The 24,553-nt window shown below is 40.5% G+C and overlaps 1 protein-coding gene across 2 annotated transcripts in view; it reads right to left on the bottom strand.

Annotated features, from left to right (window-relative positions):
* Window positions 1–17,305, bottom strand: part of LOC132824654 (uncharacterized protein KIAA1958) — a 102,249-nt gene extending 84,944 nt beyond the window's left edge. For both annotated transcript variants that reach the window (XM_060839298.1, XM_060839291.1), the window contains exon 1: window positions 17,147–17,305. The gene's annotated coding sequence lies outside the window, so the exon portion shown is untranslated. The remainder of the gene's footprint in view (window positions 1–17,146) is intronic.
* Window positions 17,306–24,553: the final 7,248 nt, after the last annotated feature.

Consider the following 24,553-nt stretch of genomic DNA (forward strand, 5'->3'; position numbering starts at 1 on the left):
CTCATCTCACTATTCCTTCCAATCAATATGCAGTCAAATACGGTCACATAAACAAACTACAATACTAAGTCAAAGTCCACGTTTACATTTTAACAAACTCAACCAGGGGCTGATGGCCACCAGTTCACCCGAGGAACACACTCAAAAACTGACACAAAGCACAAGGACCTTTCACATTGAAAGGATGAATAGAAAAATGCAGGCACTTACCATTGCTGTTAACTTCCTGCTTTTGACAGGCAACATTGAAACTTTTGAGTATTACTCAGTGGTGAGGATAATGTGTGGCACAATCCTAACCACTAGAGCAGTTCGTCAAGTTAAAATTCAGCCAGCGTCCATCCACATCATTCTGGCATTGCAGCAACACTTTTTTTGAAACTTTGAACAGGTTCCAGAGTTTAATCAATTCAGCAGCAGAGGGATTACAGGGCAGTGTCCTTTTTTCTGTTTCACTCAGAAGTGGATTGGAATAGAAATCTGGCAGTAATCTCATTCAGTTTTAAATATGGCTTTGCTGACAATGGCTACCCTTAATCATTCTGAAAACATGCATCTATAGCGTCGCAGCCCGAGGTCAAATAAAGTTGTGAGGTGTTTTAATCAGGCTCAGTGTTTAAAAGCAACACCATGAGTCGATGTAAAGTCTCAACAATACATATCCTTCTCATTGAAAATGTATTCAGCTACAACTCAACTACAGGGACAACAATTCTTTTCTTAAAAAGAAACATTTGAACAATTTGCTCCCAGCATAGGGAACAAGCAAACCTTAAAATCTATTCGAGTGCTTCAGTCTACTCCAAGCAAGCATGTAGCTGATATGATTACAGAATACATTGGCCCTGCTCAAAGCATGACATTTCTGAACCTTCCTACCTCTCTCCCAGGGAAGACTCCCAGTAATTTTCACCAGATTAAACACAATCCTCCTTATCTCACATTTCAGCTATAGCTAGTAGTACATTTCAGATGTCAATACAATTCTGTGCCAAGAAGTTGTTTCAAATTTCGGCTTCAGTAGGAATATATCTTCAATGAGTGAGTAAAATGCCACAGCAGAGGAACTCCCAACTGATTATCTTTGGTTGGATATTTACAGCAATCTCAACACAAGCATAGAGTGCCAGAACAGATTAGTCATAAATTTATCAAAATCCAACTCGAGTACACAAAATCCTTGAGCAAACAGCGAAACATGTGCGACCACAGGCATTGCTTAGAAGCATGAGAGCACATTGTAAAATTGTAGAGAGATATGGAGAAATGCTATCTACCCAGACACCAATTGGAGAAGTAAAGCACTCCAGAGTAAGTCCTGAAGCTTTAATGAGTGACAAGCATAAGCAAGGTATGAGATAGATCTGACAACGATTAGCCAGCAGAATCGAGTGGAGATGTTGTGCAACAACTGGGTGATAATGAAAATGAACATGAAATGATCAAACATTCAAATCTTGGATTTCTGCAGTATTTTGTTTTAAGTATGCACTCACAATATAAAGAACTCAAATCCAGTACAGTTGCAACACTAAATAATTCTACAGCTCACTGGAAGAAACAGTTGCACTAACACAATCTGCAAACACTAATTAAAGACCAAATATTCTGGTTTTATTCATATATATCATACTACAGGAGCAGTTATAAAAGCTGAGACCTTCCAAAATGAGGGGTTGTGATCATTGGCCGCAGGATGGGTCGTTATTACAGTTTAATGGTTTCTTTTAAATACAGCATAGACAAAGTTGGCATGAAACTTGAACTGTATCCCAAATCAAATATTTACCCAGAAAATAGTAAACTTGTAAAACTTCAAGGTGAACTGTTACAAAACTTATTTCAATCCATTGTTTCACAAAGTCCATTACTTGAGGATTACTGTAGGAATTATTGCAATTATTACCCAAGTGGAATGCACTGTACATTCACATCAATGAGGGCTGGATTACAAGGGTTACATCACAAGATTACAAAGGGTTAAATTCTCAGAAATTTCAATCAAATCTCCTCTTAATCTTTCAATTTCCAAAAGACATCAAAAGGGACCTGGGAAAGATGGGGAAGAACCTATATCTACTCGAACAGGTTCTTGAGAGTGGGGGGGATGGGTGGGAAAAGAACCAGAGTACTGGGTTTCTGTACCCTAGTGCCGTGGAGGCTCAGTCATTAACCGTGTCAAGACAGAGGTCGATAGGTTTTGAAATAACAGAGATAGAAGATCAGCCAAGATCTAGTTGAACAGCAGATCAGGTTCCTTGGGCCAAATGGCCTATTCCCACACCCATTTCCTACATTCTAGAATGGTAGAAAATGGTTGATGCTAAGCCAGTCATTAACAGAAATCTGTTAAGTGAGGACATTAAGAGATAAAAGGGCAAAGGAAGGGGTGTGGAATTAGAGTAAAATTAATCATGACCTCAGGCTCCACCCAATGTTTACTTTTTCTATCCCAGCAACTCGCTGCAATCAACTCAGACCACTGTTTAGCCAAAGAACATCATAAACTGCTTACTGTTTGTATTTATTCATTCACCAACCAAATCTAACTGTAGGTTTGGGTAAAATATACTCCAGCTAGCATTAAAAACAAAATTTTAAATCACATTCTTATTAGATGCCAAGTACCAAATAAAAGTGAATTGCCATTGAAGTATGCAAACTAAAAATGCCATGCTGAAATGGTGTGTCCTTGAGGTCACATGAAATTTTACGTTGCCAATTTTGATTTTTAAAAAATCTGTTGGATCCCAAAGACAACCAGCCTTTCAATTATTGCGGTTTTGCAAGTCAGTTGTCACAATATCCCAAAACATCTACTTGGTTCGTCTTCAAGCCTCCTCGATGCTTTCAGTCATACCGACATTTCATCAGCCAAAGCACAGTTAGTAGCACTTACATCTTGAAACAGAAGATTGAGTGTTCAAACCACACATCACCAATGTAAACATGAAATCTAGGTTATGTCCCAGGCACCAGCTTTCAGAGAGGCCTTGTAAATTTTATACGATGGACACAGAAGAACCCATGGCAATATTTTGAAAGCATAGAATTTTCTCTGGTTTCCTCTTAATATCATCTCTCAACCAACATCACTAAAAATAAATTATCTCAGCGCTGTTATTAGAGTTTGCTGTGTACAAATTGGTTGCCTATATTACTAAAACAGCTACATTTATAAAGTATTTAATTGGCTTTGAAATGTACTAAGGCTGTGAAAGACCCAGTATAAATTCTATGCAGACAGAATTTCCAACACCACACTCTCAATTCTGATCTCCAGCATCTGTAGTCCTCACTTTCTCTGAGAATTTCTATCTCGCCTGTACACACTCAATGTTCTTCAAGTATCATAATGTCAAATGTCGTCAAGTTTTAACTGGAGCTCAGCATTTTTTCGACGTTTTATATCTGAAGAGAGTTTTGTCACTTGGAGCTACACAGACTACACTGACCAAATCAGACCCAAAGGTAAGTCTGGGTAACGTGTTCTATTCAACTGACAAATGATCCAGTTTACATGTCGCTGGTATTTGCTGAGGGAAAAGTTTTGAGCACTGCTGTCACTTGAAAATAACGCCAGAGAATTTTCCCTGCCCATGTAAGAAGCAGAAAGAAACTTTCATTTGAAAATTGACAATTTTATAACATTCCTGTACTTGAGTATGGCATATATAAGCCAGGTTAGTGTTGATGTTGGATCTGAACCTTCAGCTTTTGATTCTGAGGGAGTATGGTCACTAATCAAAGCTAAAACTTACTTATAACACCTCACGAGAGTTGGATATAAACACTTATTCACTTTCGGGAATACATAAACACATCAAGCAACAGTTCTCAGGATTTGATGAGGAGATGGTACAGCACACTAAGCTCCAATTTATGGTGTCACCAATGGCAAGATCAGATACTCCACGTATGCTGTTTCCAATTTCAGCAGTGGTATCACAGTAAACCAAGTCCAGATTGCGTAAAGTGAGTGTCATACACATTTTCATTCACACCAACACCAACTTGAGAATATGTTTTCGATGCAAATAGCTTTTGGCAAACAGAAACACACAAACACACCCCAACAGGTTTTCACATATCCACACTTGTCCCGTAAATAATAAGTCCATTTGAAAATTATCCATGCATGTGCACCAGAAAATGCAAACTTATTAGCAGCTTAATGAGATGAATACTTTCATTCGTATGTAAATCATCAACCGCTGCAGGATTCATCAGCTTTGAGACTAAGTCAGAATTTTGATAATCTTCAAAAGGAGCAGAAGCATTGATCTCATGACATTACTGGAAATGGATTTTTTTTTAAATCCTTTATTCAGTCAACATTTGTTACCCAACCCTAAATGCCCGGAAGTTACTGGCTAGTCCATTTCAGTGGGCAATTAAGAGTTCCTCACATTGGTATGGATCTGGAGTTACACACCAGCTCAGATCCAGTACAGTTGTGCAATAACCCTCTGTAAAGTGCGTTAGTGAGCTAGTTGGGGTTTTACAACAACCAACAGCAGTTCCTAGCTTTACAATCCAGATTAATTAAGTGATTTTAAATTCCACCAACTGCCAGAGTAGGATTTGAACCAATGCCTTCAAGCATAGACTGAGCATTGCATTACTACATGAATTACCACAACACCACCATTTCTGAATCTGTACAACAGCCAGCCACAATGTAACTGCAATTTATAAGTAATAAACACACTACCATAAGACATTGTACAACAGTTCAGTACTTGTTGCAATAAAACTCACTGTCCACTGATGACGTTCCCTAATGTATTCATCCTCTAACCAGCTGTAGAACTACACATTTATTCTTCTATACAGGAATATCAGAAATAGGAGTAGCAGCTATTCAGCCCCCGGAGCGCCTGCCATTCAATACAATCACAGCTGATTTGCCCAGGATTCAATTTTTTTTGTGCCAGTTTAGCAGAGCTTGCAATTCCCTAATATTTCAAAAACGTATCTTCTTAAATACTTCGTGATCTAGCTTTCAGAGTGTTTAGGGTAGACATTCATGAGACATTTCAGAGAAGAAATTCCTTTGCATCTCAATTTTAAATTCAGTGCCCCCTTAATTCTGTAACTATGTCCCATAGAGATACCCCGACTAGTGGAAACAACTTAACATCTATTTTGTCAAGGCATTTACGAACTATCGAGGTTTCAATAAGATCACCCTTCCTCTTCTAAATTCTAAAGAATAAAGGCCAACCCGGTTCTTGATAAGTAAACACTTTCATCACAGGAATCAGCGAAATGAACTTTTCTGAGTTGCCTCCTATGCAAGTACATTATGAGGTGATGATGGCCTTGTGATATTATCACTAGACTATTAATTCAGAAACCCCAGTAATGTTCTAGGGTCTCAGGTTCAAATCCTCCCATGGCAGATGGTGGAATTTCAATTCAATAAAAATTTGAAATTAAGAATCTAATGATGACCATTGTCGATGGTTGGAAAAAACCCACCTGGATCGCTAATGTCCTTTAGGGAGGAAACTGCCTTCCTTACCTAGGCTGGCCTACATGTGACTCCAGATTCACAGCAATGTGGTTGACGTTTAACCTCTGGGCAATTCGTGATGGACAATAAATGCTGGCCTAGCCAGCGACACCCTCATCCCATGAATGAATATTTTAAAAAACTCTTTCTTAAAACATAAGGTTTAAAACTAGACCTAGTTCAAGATAAGATCTTATCAATACTTTGTAAAGTTGTAACTAAAATTTCCTACATTTAAACATTAATTCCTTGGCAATGGAGGCCAAATTTTCATTTGCTGTCTAGTTACTTGCTGCATCTGTGCGCTAATTTTCTGTGTTTCATTCCAAGAACACTCACAATCCCTCTTTGCTGCACTTAAAAAAAAGTCCCTTTTATTACTTAAATGGAGCAATAAACAATAATCTGCTTTTTGATTCTTCCAACCAAAGTGCACCACCCATTGTTACATTCAACTCCATCTGCCCAGGAGTTTGCCCATTCACTCAACCTACCTCCCTTTGCAGATTTATTATGGCATCATTGCAACACATTCTCCCATCTATTTTTATAACGGCAGCAAATTTTGATTTATTGAACTCTTTCCCCTCCTCCAAGTCATAAACATTTTTTCTAAGTAATTGAGGTCCTAGGACTGATCGTTACGGCACTCCAATAAATTTGTCTTTCCAACCCGAAAAATACCCATTAATCCCAATTCTTTGTTATTGTTATTAATCTTCAATCCATGCTCACACATTACCGTAGTACTGTGAGCTCCACCTTGTGCAATAACATTTTATATGGTACCTTAGTGAACCCCTTCTGGAAATTCAAATACATGATATCTACCAGTTCCTCTTTATCAACTATGTTTATTATATCTTTGAAGAATGCTAGCAAATTTGTCAAACATGGATTTCTCCTTCAGAAAATGACATTGATTGTGCTAAACATTTCTAATGATATTTTTCTATAATAACAGACTTGAGCATTTCCCAACAACAGATGCTAGGCTAACTGGCTTAGCTCCCTGCTGTTTATCTCCCTCCCTTCCCTAACAGAAGTGTCGGGTTGACAGTTTTCCAACCTTCTGGAATCCAGTGAACCCTGGGATATTTCAACCCTGGGATAGTTGAGACTATCACTTCTTTTAAAACCTTTAGTCAAAAGAAGTTGTTTTGACTGGTCCTATTTTCTAAAACCAAAAGACAAAGAAAGTCCCCAAATTTCATGTTTAGCTCTCATCTCCCATCTTCCCCAAAAATGAAAAACACTTCAATGACAAAATTGAACAGGAAAATTAATGACTGTATAACTTTAATGCCTGATAAATTAAGACACAGTTGCCAATGCTTATATTTAATGCACAAATAAAATTAATGTTGCTCGACAGTAAAATTTTCTGTACAATCCACATGCTTGGCTTGTGCAGAAACATTCATTTGAAAAGGTACCAACCTTAAACTCCTGCCTTCAACAAAACACCAACTAGTTCTTCAATCTGATGTTTCAGAAAATGAACTGTTTATCATAAAAGTGACAGCCACTATTCATTGGTGTTGCACAACTCCTCACCAGTGCTGCGTTTCTTTCAACATTTAGGAACGTAATGAGACAAGATGTCATATGCCAGGTGTCCGGTAACTGGCAGGTGGAAGTGGTATTGAGTTATCAGCAGTTGAAACTGCATAGATACCAGATACAATTTAAACTACTTCGTACATACTGTTTTGCATGGTTGTGTATCATGCCTTGGTTCAGGTTACTCTGCAATCAAGCACTACATCCCTTCACTTAGCTTCCTCATGATACTGCTCACCATGATCCAGACAGGAAATGAGCAGTTTATAAACCTGCTAATGGTGCTGTTATAATAGTGTAAAAAAAGGATGCAAGTGATTTAATTAGCACTTCATAATTCACAGATGATTTTTTTTAAGCTCAAGGTGGCACCAGGGATGTTCAAAACTGCAAGAGTATAATTAGCCATTACATCGCATGGAACACTGCACTTATAGGTCTACAGAAATGCATCACTTGATTTAATTCTGTTTAAAATGGGGAATGATAAACATTTCACATTCTGATCTGGTCAAGTTTAAAGTTAGCTCCGTTTCACTGAAGCTTTCTAACTAGCTTGTAACATACTTTAGCATAAAGATAAAGTATAGCTTGAATTTACAAACAGCAGCACTTCAGAAACCTCACGAGAATAGAATGTTAACTTTATCCAAACATTTATGCTGCACACATTGCATTAGGTTCTACAGATTTAATCTCCTTGCCTCTACCATAGCAGTTAATAAAGCCAGTTATTCTGCACAAGAATAATAAATGGTTGACAATGTATTACAAAACAGTAATTCAATTGAATAGGTTGGACAAAGCCATAAACCACCCAGCACAGCCCAGTTTATAATGATACAAACAGCACTATCAAATTGCTGTTTAAACTCACTGCCAGACATTCCTTTTATATACTGTGTGTGTGTACATATAAAAAGAGACAACAGCGAGTCTACAGAGCTTTTGTGGTTATGTAGAGAGCGCCTCAAGGGCAGTTTGGAGTAGTGATGTTCATGAAAAGCATATAAAGATGATGGCTTTGTGCAGATTGAACATGTTTGTAACAATCTCAAAATAATAACAGTCCTTGGTCAGTGGAGTCCAACAGGAAGAAACTATACATCATGTATTAAAGTTTAGAAAGCAAGTGTTTCTCTTGCAGAAGGCCCTTTCTGGTCTGAAATGACCCTTACCCATTGACTGATTTATTGTTACGTGTACCAAGGTACAATGAAAAGCTTTGTTTACGAACAGTACAAACTGTTCATAGTAAGCAAGGATGTACAGATCAAAAAGTTTGAGACAGAGGCATTCAGGTTCCAGTGCACAGGGTGTGCACTAGACAAGATCAACATTAGCAAGATCAGTATTATTTGAGGCTAAAGAGTCCATTCACCAGTCTCCTCATGGCAGGGAAGAAGGTATTCCTAAACCCTCTGGTGCATGTGTTGGGGACTCTCTACCTTTTGCCTGATGGAAGAGGTTGTAGGAGATCATTACCAGGGTGCGACAGGTCTTGGATGATGTTAGCAGCAATAAAACTCTCAAGTGTGATTTATAAATGAGACAGATTGGTAATAATCTATGGTTCATTAAAGCAAGTTATTCATCAAGGAAACCTAGAACCTTAGATAGAGGCAATATTTTCTGCTTTCCTGAGAAGAGCTAATGTTAAAATGTTATTATTTGATAAAGACAGCAGGACATTGATGCAACTGTAGTGGAATGTTCCTTATTTCCCAGACTGAAACTCCTGACTTGTGACAACAATCACGTGTCTGTGCCAGCCAAAAACAATCAAATCAACTAATGCACTTGGTCCAAAGGTGACTATGCTCTGACATTTTAAGCATTCATCCACCACCCTCTCAGGCAGCATGTTCCATAGCTACCATCCTATGGGTGAAAATTGTTTGTCTTAGATCTCCTCTAAACCACTTGCCTTCACCTTAAACTTCTATCCTCTGGTCTTAGACACTGCAATGGGGAAAAAGCTTCTCATAATCTACTCTGTCTATACCTTTCATAATTTTGTATATCTCAGTCAGATTCCCCTCTACTCCAAGGAAAACAAACCAAATCTATTCAGTCTCTCTGCATAACTAAGACTTTTCATCACATACAATATTGTGTTGAATCTCCTCTGCACTAGAGAGGATGCAATCACATTCTTCCAAAGGTATGGTGACCAGGACTGCACAGAGTATTTCACCTGTGGCCTAACCAATGTTTTATAAAGTTGTACCGAGACTGTCGTCTTCCTATATTCTGTCTACTGAAGGCAACCATCCCATAAGCCTGCTTCACCTTATCTGCCTGTGCTGTCCCCTTCAGGGATCTATGGACTTGTACACCTCGATCCCTTAGTTCCTCAATACTCACTAGCGACATGCATTATGTATATACTTTCCTTATTAGAACTCCCAAAGTGTACTATCTCACACTTATCAGCCTATTCTGCCCAGCAGCCTGAGAACATCCTTCTCACTATCAATAACATCACAAATGTTCATGTCATGTGAAAACCTACTGATTATACCTTTTTAGATTAGAATCCCTACAGTTGGAAACAGGTCCTTCAGCCCAACCAGTCCACACCGACCCTCCGAAGAGTAACCCACCCAGACCAATTTCCCTCTGACTAATGCACCTAACACTATGGGCAATTTAGCATGGCCAATTCAATTCACCTGGCCTGCACATCTTTGGACTGTGGGAGGAAAGACACAGAGAGAATGTGCAAACTCCACACAGACAGTCGCCGAAGGGTGGAATCGAACCTGGGACCCTGGTGCTAGGAGGCAGCAGTGCTAACCAGTGAGCCCCTATGCTGCGCCTATTTACATCCAAGTCATTAACGTACATAACAAACAGCAACAGTCCCAGCACCAATTCCTGTGACACTGGTCACAGGCTTCTAATCATAAGAACAATCCTCCACATTGACCCAGTGCCTCATTTTACATGCCAACTTTGGATCCAGTTTGCCAAATGCCCTTGGATTCCAGAGGCTCTTACCTTTTGAACCAGCTTATGTGGGATTCGCTCTTACTGAAGTCTATACCGAGCCGCATCAATATATTTAGCCTCTTCTTAAAAAAACTCAATTCAACTGAGGCAGCCGGATGGCCCAGTGTTAGCACTACAGCCTCACAGCGATAGGAACCTGGGTTTAATTCCACCTTCAGGCAATTTGCTGTCTGGAGTTGCATGTTCTCCATATGTCTACATGGGTTGCCTTCCACAGTACAAAAATGTGCAGGTTAGATGAATTGCCTACCTAAATTGCCCTTAGTGTCCAGGAATGTGCAGGTTAGGTGGATTAGCCACAAGAAATGCAGGGTTACATGGACAGGTTGGGTTGGTGGGGGGAGGGGGGGGGGGAAGAGAGAAGAGTCTGGGTTGGGATGCTCTTCGGAGCGTCGGTGTGCTCTCGATTGGCTGACTGGCCTGCTTCCACACTGTACGGATTCTATTCTATTCAATTAGTCAGATAGGATCTCCCTCGAACAAATCATTGCTGATTATCGCTGATCAATCCCTGCCTTTCCAAGTGTCGATTAATCCCATCCTTCAAATTTTTTTCCAATAATTTCCCAGTCATGAACACATACTAACTGCACTGTAATTACCTGGCCTATCCCTGCTGCCCTTTCTAAACAAAAGAACCACATTCACTATTCTCCAGTTATATGTTAGTTATATGTTGGGCAGCACGGTGGCAGGGCAGTACGGTGGCTCAGTGGTTAGCACTGCTGGCTCATAGCGCCAGAGACCCGGGTTCAATTCCCGCCTCAGGCGACTGACTGTGTGGAGTTTGCACGTTCTCCCTGTGTCTGCGTGGGTTTCCTCCGGGTGCTCCGGTTTCCTCCCACAGTCCAAAGATGTGCTGGTCAGGTGGATTAGGTAAGTGTTAGGTAAGGGGCAAATGTAGGGGTATGGGCGTGTTGCGCTTTGGCGGTTTTGTGTGGACTTGTTGGGCCAAAGGGCCTATTTCCACACTGTAAGTAATCTCATGTAAGTAATCTAATCTAATCACTGTAGCCAGAGATTTCTGCAATCTCAACCATTGCCTCCCATAACAGTGAGGGATACATCTTGTCAGGTCCTGAGGATTAATGCACCTTTAGACTGCTCCTTTGAAACTAACTCAATGACAAATCTTTGGCTGCCCATCCTAATATCTTCTTGCAGAGATCATTGGATAAGGTTCCAATGAAGTGTCTTGTGTGCCTCACAACATAAGTGGCATTGAAAGAGACAAATAAAAATAGAATACTGTGAATACTGGAGATCTTAAATAAAGATAGTAATGTGTCCAATATAATTCTTCTTTCGAACTGAAGTTTTACCTGACAACATAGAACAATGCCCCAAGAATGTTCTGCGCACCAACAGTAGGAGAAATCCATCCTGGCCAACTACCATCATCTCAGACTTCTCTCCCTTAAAGCAATGGAAGGGATTGTTGACACCATGATCAAGCAGGAAGTGCAAGGAATAACCTACTTACTAACACTCAGTTTCTGATAGGGCCACTTGCCTTGTGACATGATTATAGTCTTGTTTCAAATCTGGACAAGGACAAGCTGCACTCCACAGATGAGATGAGAATGACTGCCCTTAACATCAAGGCTGCATTTGAGTGAGCGTGGCATTGAAAAAAGTCAATGAAATCAGGGAAATGCCCCCACTGATTGAAGTCAAACCTAGCACAAAGGAGAATGATTATAGTTGTTGAAGGTCAAACATCTCAGCCCCATGATATCTCTATAAGAATTCCTGAGGGAAGTGTACAAGACCCAACTACCTTCAACTGCTTCAAAGAACATCCTTCCATCATGTGTTCGCTCATGACTGCACAATGCTCAACACCAAACAACACCTCAGATACTGAAGCATACACAGCAAGACCTGCACAATATCTAGGTTTGGGCTGACAAATGGCATGGAATGTCAAACAAGTGCCAATGACCATCACCATCACCATCACCAACAAGAACATCATTGCCCTCTGATGTTCAATGGCCCTTGTATAAAAATACAGCTTCTGATTTCGAAAAGCAAGGCTCAAGACACGAAAGAATCCCACATACAGATCTGCTTTACAGTCTTCTACCTGCTGTGGATGTTTTGGAAATTAGGAACCATCTTTTTAATCACCAGTACAACCTCAAACAAAAACAGCATGTGACATGGTCACAATGGTTTCTTTCTACACTGTAGATTTTCTCAGGTGCGCAAAGTCACTTTAAAGTTTCAAATCTTGGTTCCAGGTATCAGTACAATTGGTGAGCAAGGAATAGTGTGGAATATTTGGAAGATGAAGGATCTCAGAGCTGTGGAAACCGAAAACTCTGCGCATGAGCACAGGACAGCATAAGTAACGCAAGAGACAACAAACATTTGAGTGATAAAATAAGCAGATTTGTTTTCATGATGAGCAAAATTTTATACTGTGCTATTGCAAAAACTATGCTTACTTAAGAGAGCTCAAAGTAAGCCAGAGTCCTCAAGATATATTTACCAACGAACATGGTCCAATGGGTTCATGCAAATTATGTTTTTACTATTCAAGGCATCAACTGCAAAGGACACAGTACATAAGATTCGGATTCAGATTCTTCGTGGAACAACAACCATCAAACAGAGTGGATTTACTTCGAATTTTTCATTTCGAATAGCAACAGAGCTATAATTGAAGATGTTTTAAAATTATTGCTAATTTGTCACTCTGTACAAACTAAGTCGGCAGACAGCTGTTATAATGCAATGAAGTGGAAGTGGAGGCTGTGGTGGTTGTTGGATGGTATTAATGACATAAACAATTAAGTCGTTTCTAGCTTGAATTCTTCAATGAGAATACCATACCATACTCAATATTCTGGTCCATCCCAAACACACAGGAGCAGACATTATTGATGACCATCAATCTAGGTTCTCACTTCAACAGTTCCCTTTCTGTTAAAGGCCCCTTACAAGTAAGCTCTTCGACCAAGCTATCACCTGTCCTTATATATCCCGAAATGACTCTGTACCAGATCTTATGATTAAAAATTGACAGCCAGGACTGCCTCATGGATCACTAAGTTTATCAATGATTTGTATTTATTTAAATGTAGTAAAACATGCCCTGGCACTTCACACAAGCATTAGTTTTGACAAGATCTAACACCAAGACACACAGAGACATATTAGGACAAGTGATTGACAGCTTGGTCAAACAGCTAAGTTACAAGGGGCCTTTCATAGAAAGGGATCTCCAGAATTTAGGATCTAGACTGATAGTCATCAACAGTGGACATAAAGTCAGGAAATATGCAAGAACTCAAAATTGGAACAGCAATGAGTTCTTGGAGAGTTTACTTGCTGTTGCAGAGACTAGGAGAAAGTGGTGAGGCCTGGAAGGACACAAAGGATGAGAGTTTTAAAATGATGGCATTGCTGAACTAGGAGCCTTTACATGTCAGTAAGCAAAAAAAACTTTGTGCAAGTTAAGATCAGCACATAGAAGTTTTAGATAACCTTAAGCTTGTGGAGGGTGGAAGATGAAACCCAGCCAGGATAGAATTGGAAGAGTTCATTATCAAATGTATAGTTGAACTGCAAATCTGAGGCTCCAGCCTGCATGCATGCTATGAGCTTATCTCATTTGGAGCTGAAAACCACAGTTGCAGAGAGGGAGATGCCAGCCAGATTTACTCCTATGGCCATTTTCCATAACAGGATGGGACTTGGCCTTTCTCCTATCACATTCAATTAGCTCACTGACACTCAATGCAATCACTCATTTTGAGATGGTACCTGTAGCTGTATATTTGACGTAAACCATTGCAATGTTCACAATGAGAACTGATTTTGTGACAATTAGCAGCTGATTGTCACAAAATGCATTAAAACAAAACATGCTGAACAAAACATGCACTCTGTTTTTGAGATCGTACGAACACAGAGCTCAGCTTTGTTCAGCATCTCAATTCAATCTGATGTAATACACATTCAAGATTAAAACCTGCCCAATGTACGCAGTGCAACATCTCCTTAGCTAAAGTGACAAATAAATTAAACACAGGCATCTGACAAATTTGGCCAGACTAAGTTAAATGTTATCATTGATATTGGCCATCAGAAAGGTTGGTTTAAAATGCAGACACATTCAAAATAATATTTGCCAGACTGTGGAATAGTTTTTTTTTTATTTACTCTCTCGCTTTGTAGAAACATCTGATCAAAACCTAACAACCAAGGATTTGCAAATTATAAAATTTCCACTACTGAAATCCTTGTGTAAGCCATTTAATACAGTTTTTACAAGTTGCTACTGGGTCACTGACTTGGTTTGCTTTTGAGAACCCCTGATTTTGAACTGTCTAAAAGACAGACTGAACCTTCCAACAATTCTCATAATTAACAGCATAATACTACCAGCCAAATGGAAAGACATGCTACTGGTAATCAAACTCATTGGCAATGAAGCCATATTAAAGGCAGCAAGCCGGGGTTGGAGGACTTGGGCTACGGGCAGAGGCTGAACAGGCTGGGGCTGTTTTCCTTGGAGCGTCAGAGGCAGAGGGGTGACCTTATAGAGGTTTACAAAATTATGAGGGGCATGGATAGGATGAATAGACTAAGTCTTTTCCCTAGGGTTGGGGAGTCCAGAACGAGAGGGCATAGATTTAGGGTAAAAGGGACCTAAGGGGCAACTTTTTACACAGAGGGTGGTACGTGTATGGAATGAGCTGCCAGAGGAAATGGTGGAGGCTGGTACAATTGCAACATTTAAGAGGCATTTGGATGGGTATATGAATAGGAAGGGTTTGGAGGGATATGGGCCGGGTGCTGGCAGGTGGGACTAGATTGGGTTGGAATATCTGGTCGGGTTGGACCGAAGGGTCTGCTTCCATGCTGACATCTCTATGACTCTAAATAACAATTTACAGTCCAATGAAACTGTAAAGAGATACATATCAACAGATTTCCTATCTGTTATCAGACTTTGACACAAAAATAGAGGCCATCGTAATATTACTAAACTATATCATTAATCATTAATGTTTCAGGAGGATGCATAATAGCTCAACAATTTGTAGCTTGTGTTGTATCATACAACTTAATGTATGCTTTCACGTAGATTGTTCACTCTGGGTACTTTTGTTAAAAAAGCGTACTTGCATTATACTTGAAGGAAGACCACAACTATTCATGGTTCGGCAATTAATCAGCATGATCAATAAACAATTAAAGATTATGCTCTTTGTCAGTTTGATTGAGGATTCTAAGCCTGCAAAGGGCTTGGACAAAATGTGGTGGACATCAAACAGCATTTGTGTGGTTACTGGAAATGAATAGGCAAAGTTCAACGAATTCTACAGATAACCACTGGGAGAGGAAAAAAACAGCAGGCATTTGAAAAGTTTTTTTTAATCTTGCAACACAGAATTGAGATTTTTTGAAAAAGAAAGATGAGACCAATCAATTTCTTATGCACAACACACAAAGGCATAAATTCATTTCAGACTTGAATTAATCAGAATTCTCTCTTCCTCATTTATTTTTCATAGATCAGAAACCTTCTACAATCAAATTTTAAAAATGTAGTAATTTGCATTCCTACATTCCAACATCAGTTGCATACTGACCAAAAAGTGGTGATCAACCCGTGGTATTTACAGCATTCAGATTAATTCCAGTCAAACAGTACTGCCATCATTCTTTAACATGCAAGTAGCCATTTATCTTATCATAAAAGATTAATTTGGAGGCAAGAGAAAATTAGTTAAATAGATTGTGATTTTGTTAATATAAACACCGCATTTAAAATGAGCCAGATCAAGGAATGAAAGCAAACAAGTTCACACAGATTTAAGTATTCTGTCATATATGCGTATGCAGCTGGAATTTAGATTCACTCAATGCAAATACATAATTATTCCTAAGACTTGTGTGCAGATAGTGAACAGTGAATCCATATCCATATGCAGTGTGTGTGTACACACAAATATTTAGACACACAAACCACTCCACACTTCCTATTATTTCAACTTCTCTGATTTTATAAACATCAGCATTTATATTTTACTGTTAGGTAAACAGATTATACACCTTCACATATTAGTTTATACGCTCCAGCTGTAGTATGTGTATTGTATCAGTGTTGATCCTAGTGCATGTATATAGCATTTGTAGGTACTTATGTAGATACATACATGTATGTATACACGAGTCTCTCTCTTGGCTCTTATTATGTGAGCATATAGAACATATGCAACTACATAGAAAGAGTATGCATGTTGTATTGTCTACCAGTCTCTCTCTGCTCCTCCTACTTTTTGGGAAAATACAGAGCATGATAAAATAGAGACAGCCCATTTATTATACTGTCTATTAGTGTCTCTCTGCTCCTCCTATTGTATCGCTACCTACAACAGTGGATCATATAGAGACAATCCACGTATTAAATATTGTCTATCACTCTCTCTGCTCCTCCTATTGCATAGCTACTAACAAGAGTGGATTAGATAGAGACAGTCCATGTATTATATATTGTCTATCTATCTCTCTCTCTCTCTCTCTGCTTCTCCTATGGTATAGGTACTGACAAGAGTGGATTAGATAGACAATATATAATACATGGACTGTCTCTCTCTGCTCCTCCTATTATATAGCTACCTACAAGAGTGGATTAGATAGAGACAGTCCATGTATTAGACAATATATAATACATGGACTGTCTCTATCAGTCTCTCTCTGCTCCTCCTATGGTATAGCTATCTACAAGAGTGGATTAGATAGAGACAGTCCATGTACTATATATTGTCTATCAGTCTCTCTCTGCTCCTCCTATTGTGTGACCGCTCTCCCATTGCTCGGTCGGGACTGCGCAGACTCGGAGCCACTCGCTGCCCCGATCGAGACTGAATAGAAAACGGGAGACACAAAGAAAACAAAATATAAGAGCTCATCTCGAGCAGCGTGGATGCACGGCCCGGGGGCGCGTTCCCCAGAGCCGGGAGAGAAAGACAAGGCGAGCCTACCGGCCTCTGGCAGTGCCACTGTGCAGCCAGCGGCTCACAGACTCACCTGCACCTCGGCCTCCATAGGAACAGCACCGGCACTGCTCTCACTCCGTCTCCCGGTGCCTGTGTGGAGCATCGAGTGAGCCTCGTCCGGTGTGAATCCCGAATCGGAGCGCAGGCCTCCCGGCGGCCCTACCAGCGCCGCCACTGCGTTTTGTTTTCTCAGAAGGGCGGAACGGAATACAGAGCCCGGCAGTTCACACGGAGCGTTCGTACCAACACCGGAAACAAGCTACTGCGGCAGCCGGAAGTGCAACAGTAAACGGCTCCCCCCACTCGTGTTCTTCACCCTTGTGCGTCCGCACTGTCTGCCTAGTGCACACAGCGCGTGCGCGCATTCACCTTGAAGCTCCGCCCATCCATTGCAACAATTCATTGTCAAAGAAAACCTCGAGCTCTCTCCAGCAAAGTTCGCCCTCTCCCGGGAGGAGCAGTGCTTTCTGTTCATAAGCTACATAATATATTAAAATAAGGAGGCACATTTGCTTTAGCAATAAGCCCGGAATTCTTTTATCTTGTGATTTGAGGAGTTTAGTTTCAAGACATATTGGTTCAGGTGAAGGCAAGGTTTAAACTTCAAATGTAACACTTTTTATTATACATGAAAACTAAATGCTGCTACACATGATCATTGTGTTGTGTATCAATCTGTTCCTGTCGTATAGAGTCCAGTTAAATAGGAACATTCAATACTGACATTCAGTCCAAGTTCCAACCATACAGCTACATTACATAAATACTATCTATTCACGTGAGGCATCAATAAATTAATCTGAGTGACTCCACCCATAATGTGCTATTTATGCTCAGTGATGTGCACCTTCTTTGGCATCATCACAGGGTTGCTCCAGGTCCTAAATGCCTCACACAACAACAGAATCAAATAGAGTAATAGAGATGTGCAGCACAGAAACAGAACCTTTGGTCCAACTCATCCATACCGACCAGTAATCTAGTCCCATTTGCCAGCATTTGGCCCATATCTCTCTGAACCCATTTTTACTCATACACCTGTTCAGATGCCTTTTAAATGTTGTAATTGTACCAGCTTCCACCACTTCCTCTGGCAGTTCATTCCATACATGCACCACCGTCTGCATGAAAAGGTGGTCCCTTAGGTGCCTTTTAAATCTTTCCCTTCTCAACTTAAAGCTATGCCAACTAATTCTGGACTTCCCTACCCTATGGAAAAATCATTGTCTATTCACCATCTCCATGCCCCTCATAATTTCATAAACCTCTATAAGGTCAGCTCTCAGCCTCTGATGCTTTAAGGAAAATAGCCCCAGCCTATTCAGCTTCTCCTATAGCTCAAATCTCCAACCCTGGCAACATTTTTGACAAACTTTTCTGAACGCTTTCAAGTTTAACAACATCTTCCCTGTAGCAGGGAGACGAGAAGTGAACACAGTATTCCAATGTGGCCTACCAATGTCCTTTACCAGCCACTACATGACCTCTAAACTCCTATAGTTAATGCACTGACCAATAAATGCAAGCGTATCAAACACCTTCTTCACTATCCTGTCTACCTGCGACTCCACTTTCGTGGAATTATGAACCTGCACTCAAAGGTCTCTTTATTCGGCAACACTCACCAGGACCTTACCATTAAGTGTATAAGTCCTCCCTTGATTTGCCCTCCCAAGCACCTCACATTTATCTAGATTAAACTCCATCTGCTACTCCTCAGTCCATTTGTTCAAGATTCTGGTGTACTCTGAGGAAACCTTCCTCGCTGTCCACTACAGCACCAATTTTGTTGTCATCTGCAAATTTACAAAGTATATTTTCACTTGAAAATAAAACCTGAAAAATGCCCCTCTTATTGAAGAGCTCAATTATTAAATGCCTTAAACAAATATACAAAATAAATGTGTGAACTTTACTCAAGTAAGTGCAAAATGCTGCAAATGCCAGAAATCAGAAATAAAAACAAAAAGTCTAGAAGCACCTGTGAAGATAGAAACAGATGTGTCCAATGACTTTTCCAAAGAGTATTTGGACTTGAAACTTGCTTTTTCCTTCACAAATGCTTCCAGACCTGCAATGTTTCTGTCCACTATTTACTGTGTTTCTGAACTTCACTATCACTCCCAGTATCCACTATTCCTCATTGACTCCTAGAGCACAGAATGTAGTCATTTGGCACATCATGTCTGCGCCAGTCAACAAAGATCTGATGACACACAAATTGTATCTAAGCAAAACTAGCCTTTCCTCCACTTAGAACTTTTATTCCCTGCCCATCCTCAGTCTTTTCCATAATTATATTGAAGCTGACTAATGGTCACTATCTCCAAAATACTCCCCTACTCATATATGACTTCCATCTGCACAGACTCACTTACAAATGCTAAGTCTAGGACTGCCTCTTCCCTTGTTGGGCTTCCTACATACTGACTGAAAAAGGTCTCCTTGATACAATTCAGAATTTTGCTCCTTCCACACTTGACACTAAAATTACCCCAATTAATATTTGGCTTTTTTTTAGACTTCTCTAAAATTTGATTACAAATTTGGTCCTCCCTATCTTTCTAACTGCTTCCTAACAGCTCAGAGGATACACTCAACAGATTGCTTGCCCCTTTTGTGTTTTTGAGCTATTGCAACCACTCCCCCATTCCCTTCTATCTTGTCTGAATACACTTATGATCCCTACCATTTTTGTTATCTTTCAATCATAACTAAGCTATTGTAGTTCAATGTGCCTATCTGTGCCCTCAAATCCTTTGTGTTATTCCTCAGGCTTCTTGCATTAAAATATGTTCCAATTAGCCTTACTAAACTTTATTCTTCTTTTTAACCTAGCCTATATTTCCTTTGCTTTCCAAACTCACTTACTAACCTTTAAACTTTTATTTTCATCTCAGCTTCTCTCTCCTCGGAAATACTTGACAGAATCCTGTCCCTCGGTTCAACCAGTTTAAATCCATTCAACGTCATTAGCATACCTCCCCTGAGATTTTAGTCCTGTTCCTGTTCAGATGTAACCCATCCAACTTGTTCAGGTAACACTTGACCCAAGCACTGTAGTGTCCTGGAGATAATCCATTCCTAACCTACATTACCACTTCTCTCATTTTGCTTTTCAATTTCTTACCTAACTCCCTAAGGAGTTTACAGGACCTTATTTCTCTTTCTCTCTTTGTCATTAGTCACTTCAGAAACCCTACAGCCAGCTGTTCAATGGCATGCTTACCCTTAGCACCCTAGAGTTTTGTCTACAGCCCCAGAAGCACCTGATCTCATTATTGCCCATCCAGGGATCTTCCCCACTGCCTCACAAAGAGCAGCTGAACCACCCAATTGCTTGGACTGCCTTCCACAAATGAACTGTCACTAATAGTTTGAGAGTGAGATGCACTCAGGGGATTCCCTCGCCACATGCCCGGTTCCCCTTCTTCTACCCGGCAGGCTACCTTTCCGTCTCTGCTTGCTTCCTAAAACTACGGCATGACCATATCCTGAAGTGTGCTTCCCACAAACTTCCCAGCCTCGCAAATGTAGGGTGCCTCGCTGCCACTCAAGCTTCAAATCCCAGAGCTTGAGTTGCTCTGATCGGAGGTCTCACATGCACACAAGGTAAGGCAGAACATCAGGAGTGTCTCAGATTTCACACATTGAGAGGAATATGCAAATCATAGGCCTGAGCTCCCCAGACATTTTTTAGAATAGAATCATAGAATCCCTACTGTGTGGAAACAGGTCATTTATCCCAACAAGTCCACACTGATCCTCCAAAGAGTATCCCACCCAGACCCATTCCCCTACCCTATCACTTTACATTTCCCCTGACTAATGCAATAGAATATGCACTCATGTTTTTATTCTATTCTAATACCTACATAAGTGTAAACTAGAAAAATCTTACTCTTGTTTAGGTCAAATAACCAGAATCCCTTTGCTGTGTCAAACAATTTAATTTTCATGGCTGCAGTGCTCATTGGTGGAAGGTCATTAGACCATTACCTTACCTTAGATCACAAGATTTTAAATTCAGAATGTTGCATCTTTGGCAGAATCTCTTGCACTATTTCCTTCGCCCTTACTTTTAATCCAAAAGTGAATCCTTATCTTCTGGAACGATGGAATGCTGATGCAGTTGGAAAATCACAAGTGAAGGAAAGAAATCTAAATATTGAGAAGCCAAGGAGTAAGCTTAATTGGATTTATTCTTTCACAGTTGTCGCAAACTGCTGTTAATTGTGTCATTCACACATATTATATACTTATTTCCAAAAATGTCAAGTTATTATGTTTTTAATTCATTCACGGGAGGAGGGCATCACCAGCTAGGCCAGCATTTATTGCCCATTTCTAATTACCCAGAGGGCAGGTAAGACTGAAATGACATTGCTGGGGATCTGGAGTCACATATAGGCCAGACCATGTAAGGAGAACAATTTCCTTCCCTAAAGGACATTAGTGAACCAGATGAGTTTTTACTGACAATCAACAATGGATTCAAGGCCATCAGTAGACTCTTAATTCCAGAATTTTATTGATTTCACATTCTACCATCTGCAAAGGCAAGATTCAAACACATATCTCCAGAGCATCATTTAGGTCTCTAGGTTAACAGTTCAGTGATAATACCACTAGGCCATCACCTTCTTACCACTGTTGCCATTGGAATCATTTATGTACCAGAAGAAGCCCAATCAACCCACAGGGTCCATGCCACAACTCAATGGTTTGATCCAACTGAAGAGGAAAGCAGGAATCATATCTCACAAACTTGATTGAATTTTTTGAAGAAGTAACAAAGAAGATTGATGAGGGCAGAGCAGTAGACGTGATCTATATGGACTTCAGTAAGGCGTTGGACAAGGTTCCCCATGGGAGACTGATTAGCAAGGTTAGATCTCATGGAATACAGGGAGAACTAGCCATTTGGATACAGAACTGGCTAAAAGGCAGAAGGCAGAGAGGGTGGTGGTGGTGGGTTGTTTTTCAGATTGGAGGCCAGAGACCAGTAGAGTGCCACAAGGATCAGTGCTGTGTCCTCTACTTTTTGTCACTAACATAAATTATTTGGATGCGAGCATAAGAGGTACAGTTAGTAAGTTTATAGATGACACCAAAATTGGAGGTGTAGTGGACAGCGAAGAGGGTAACCTCAGATTACAACAGGATCTGGACCAGATGGGCCAATGGGCTGAGAAGTGGAAGATGGAGTTTAATTCAGCTAAATGCGAGGTGCTGCATTTTGGGAAAGCAAATCTTAGCAGGACTTACACACTTAATAAGACCATAAGACCATAAGACATAGGAGTGGAAGTAAGGCCATTCAGCCCATCGAGTCCACTCCGCCATTCAATCATTGCTGATGGGCATTTCAACTCCACTTACCAGCATTCTCCCCGTAGCCCTTAATTCCTTGTGACATCAAGAATTTATCAATCTCTGCCTTGAAGACATTTAGTGTCCCGGCCTCCACTGCACTCTGCGACAATGAATTCCACAGGCCCACCACTCTCTGGCTGCAGAAATGTCTCCGTATTTCTGTTCTGAATTGACCCCGTCTAATTCTAAGGCTATGTCCACGGGTCCTCGTCTCCTCGCCTAATGGAAACAATTTCCTAGCATCCACCCTTTCCAAGCCATGTATTATCTTGTAAGTTTCTATTAAATCTCCCCTTAATCTTCTAAACTCCAATGAATACAATAGCAGGATCCTCAGCCATTCCTTGTATGTTAGACCTACCATTCCAGGGATCATCCATGTGAATCTCCGCTGGACACGTTCCAGTGCCAGAATGTCCTTCCTGAGGTGTGGGACCAAAACTGGACACAGTATTCCAAATGGAGCCTAACCAGAGCTTTATAAAGTCTCAGTAGCACAACGGTGCTTTTATATTCCAACCCTCTTGAGATAAATGGCAACATTGCATTTGCTTTCTTAATCACGGACTCAACCTGCATGTTTACCTTTAGAGAATCCTCGACTAGCACTCCCAGATCCCTTTGTACTTTGGCTATATGAATTTTCTCATCGTTTAGAAAGTAGTCTATGCTTTTATTCTTTTTTCCAAAGTGCAAGACCTCACATTTGCTCACGTTGAATTCCATCAGCCATTTCCTGGACCACTCTCCCAAACTGTCTAGATCCTTCTGCAGCCTCCCCACTTCCTCAGTACTACCTGCCTGTCCACCTAACTTCGTATCATCTGCAAACTTTGCTAGAATGCACCCAGTCCCTTCATCCAGATCATTAATATATAATGTGAACAGCTGCGGCCCCAACACTGAACCCTGTGGGACACCGCTTGTCACGGCTGCCATTCCAAAAAAGAACCTTTTATCTCAACTCTCTGCCTTCTGTCAGACAGCCAATCCTCAATCCATCCCAGTAGCTCACCTCGAACACCACGGGCCCTCACCTTGCTCAGCAGCCTCCCGTGTGGCGCCTTATCAAAGGCCTTTTAGAAGTCTAGATAGACTACATCCACTGGGTTTTTGTCATCTTTTCAAAGAATTCCAACAGGTTTGTCAGACACGACCTCCCCTTACTAAATCCATGTTGACTTGTTCTAATCAGACTCTGCTCTTCCAAGAATTTAGAAACCTCATCCTTAATGATGGATTCTAGAATTTTACCAACAACCAAGGTTAGGCTAATTGGCCTATAATTTTCCATCTTTTGTCTTGAACCTTTCTTGAACAAGGGGGTTACAACAGCCATCTTCCAATCATCCCGGACTTTCCCTGACTCCAGTGACTTTTGAAAGATCTCAACCAATGCCTCCGCTATTTCCTCAGCCACCTCTCTCAGAACTCTAGGATGTACCCCATCTGGGCCAGGAGATTTATCAATTCTAAGACCTTTTAGCTTTTCTAGCACTTTCTCTTTTGTAATGGCAACCATACTCATCTCAGCCCCCTGACCCCTTTAATTGTTGGGATATTACTCATGTCTTCCACTGTGAAGACTGACGCAAAGTACTTGTTACGTTCTCCAGCTATTTCCTTATCTCCCATCACTAGGCTTCCAGGATCAGTTTGAAGTGGCCCAATGTCTACTTTTGCCTGTTGTTTGTTTCTTATGTATTGAAAGAAATGTTTACTATCATTTCTAAATATTACTGACTAGCCTACCTTCATATTTGATCCTCTCCTTCCTTATTTCTCTCTTTGTTATCCTCTGTTTGTTTTTGTAGCCTTCCCAATCTTCTGATTTCCCAGTGCTCTTGGCCACTTTATAGAATCTCTCTTTTTCTTTAATACATTTCCTGACTTTGTCAGCCATGGCTGTCTAATCCCTTCCCGGATAATCTTTCTTTTCTTGGGGATGAACCTTTGTACAGTGTCCTCAATTATACCCACAAACTCCTGCCATTTTTGATCTACTGTCTTCCCCGCTAGGCTCTGCTTCCAGTCTATTTTTGTCAGTTCCTCTCTCATGCCC

Source organism: Hemiscyllium ocellatum, chromosome 2 (assembly GCF_020745735.1).
Source record: "Hemiscyllium ocellatum isolate sHemOce1 chromosome 2, sHemOce1.pat.X.cur, whole genome shotgun sequence".
Taxonomy (NCBI): Eukaryota; Metazoa; Chordata; class Chondrichthyes; order Orectolobiformes; family Hemiscylliidae; genus Hemiscyllium; species Hemiscyllium ocellatum.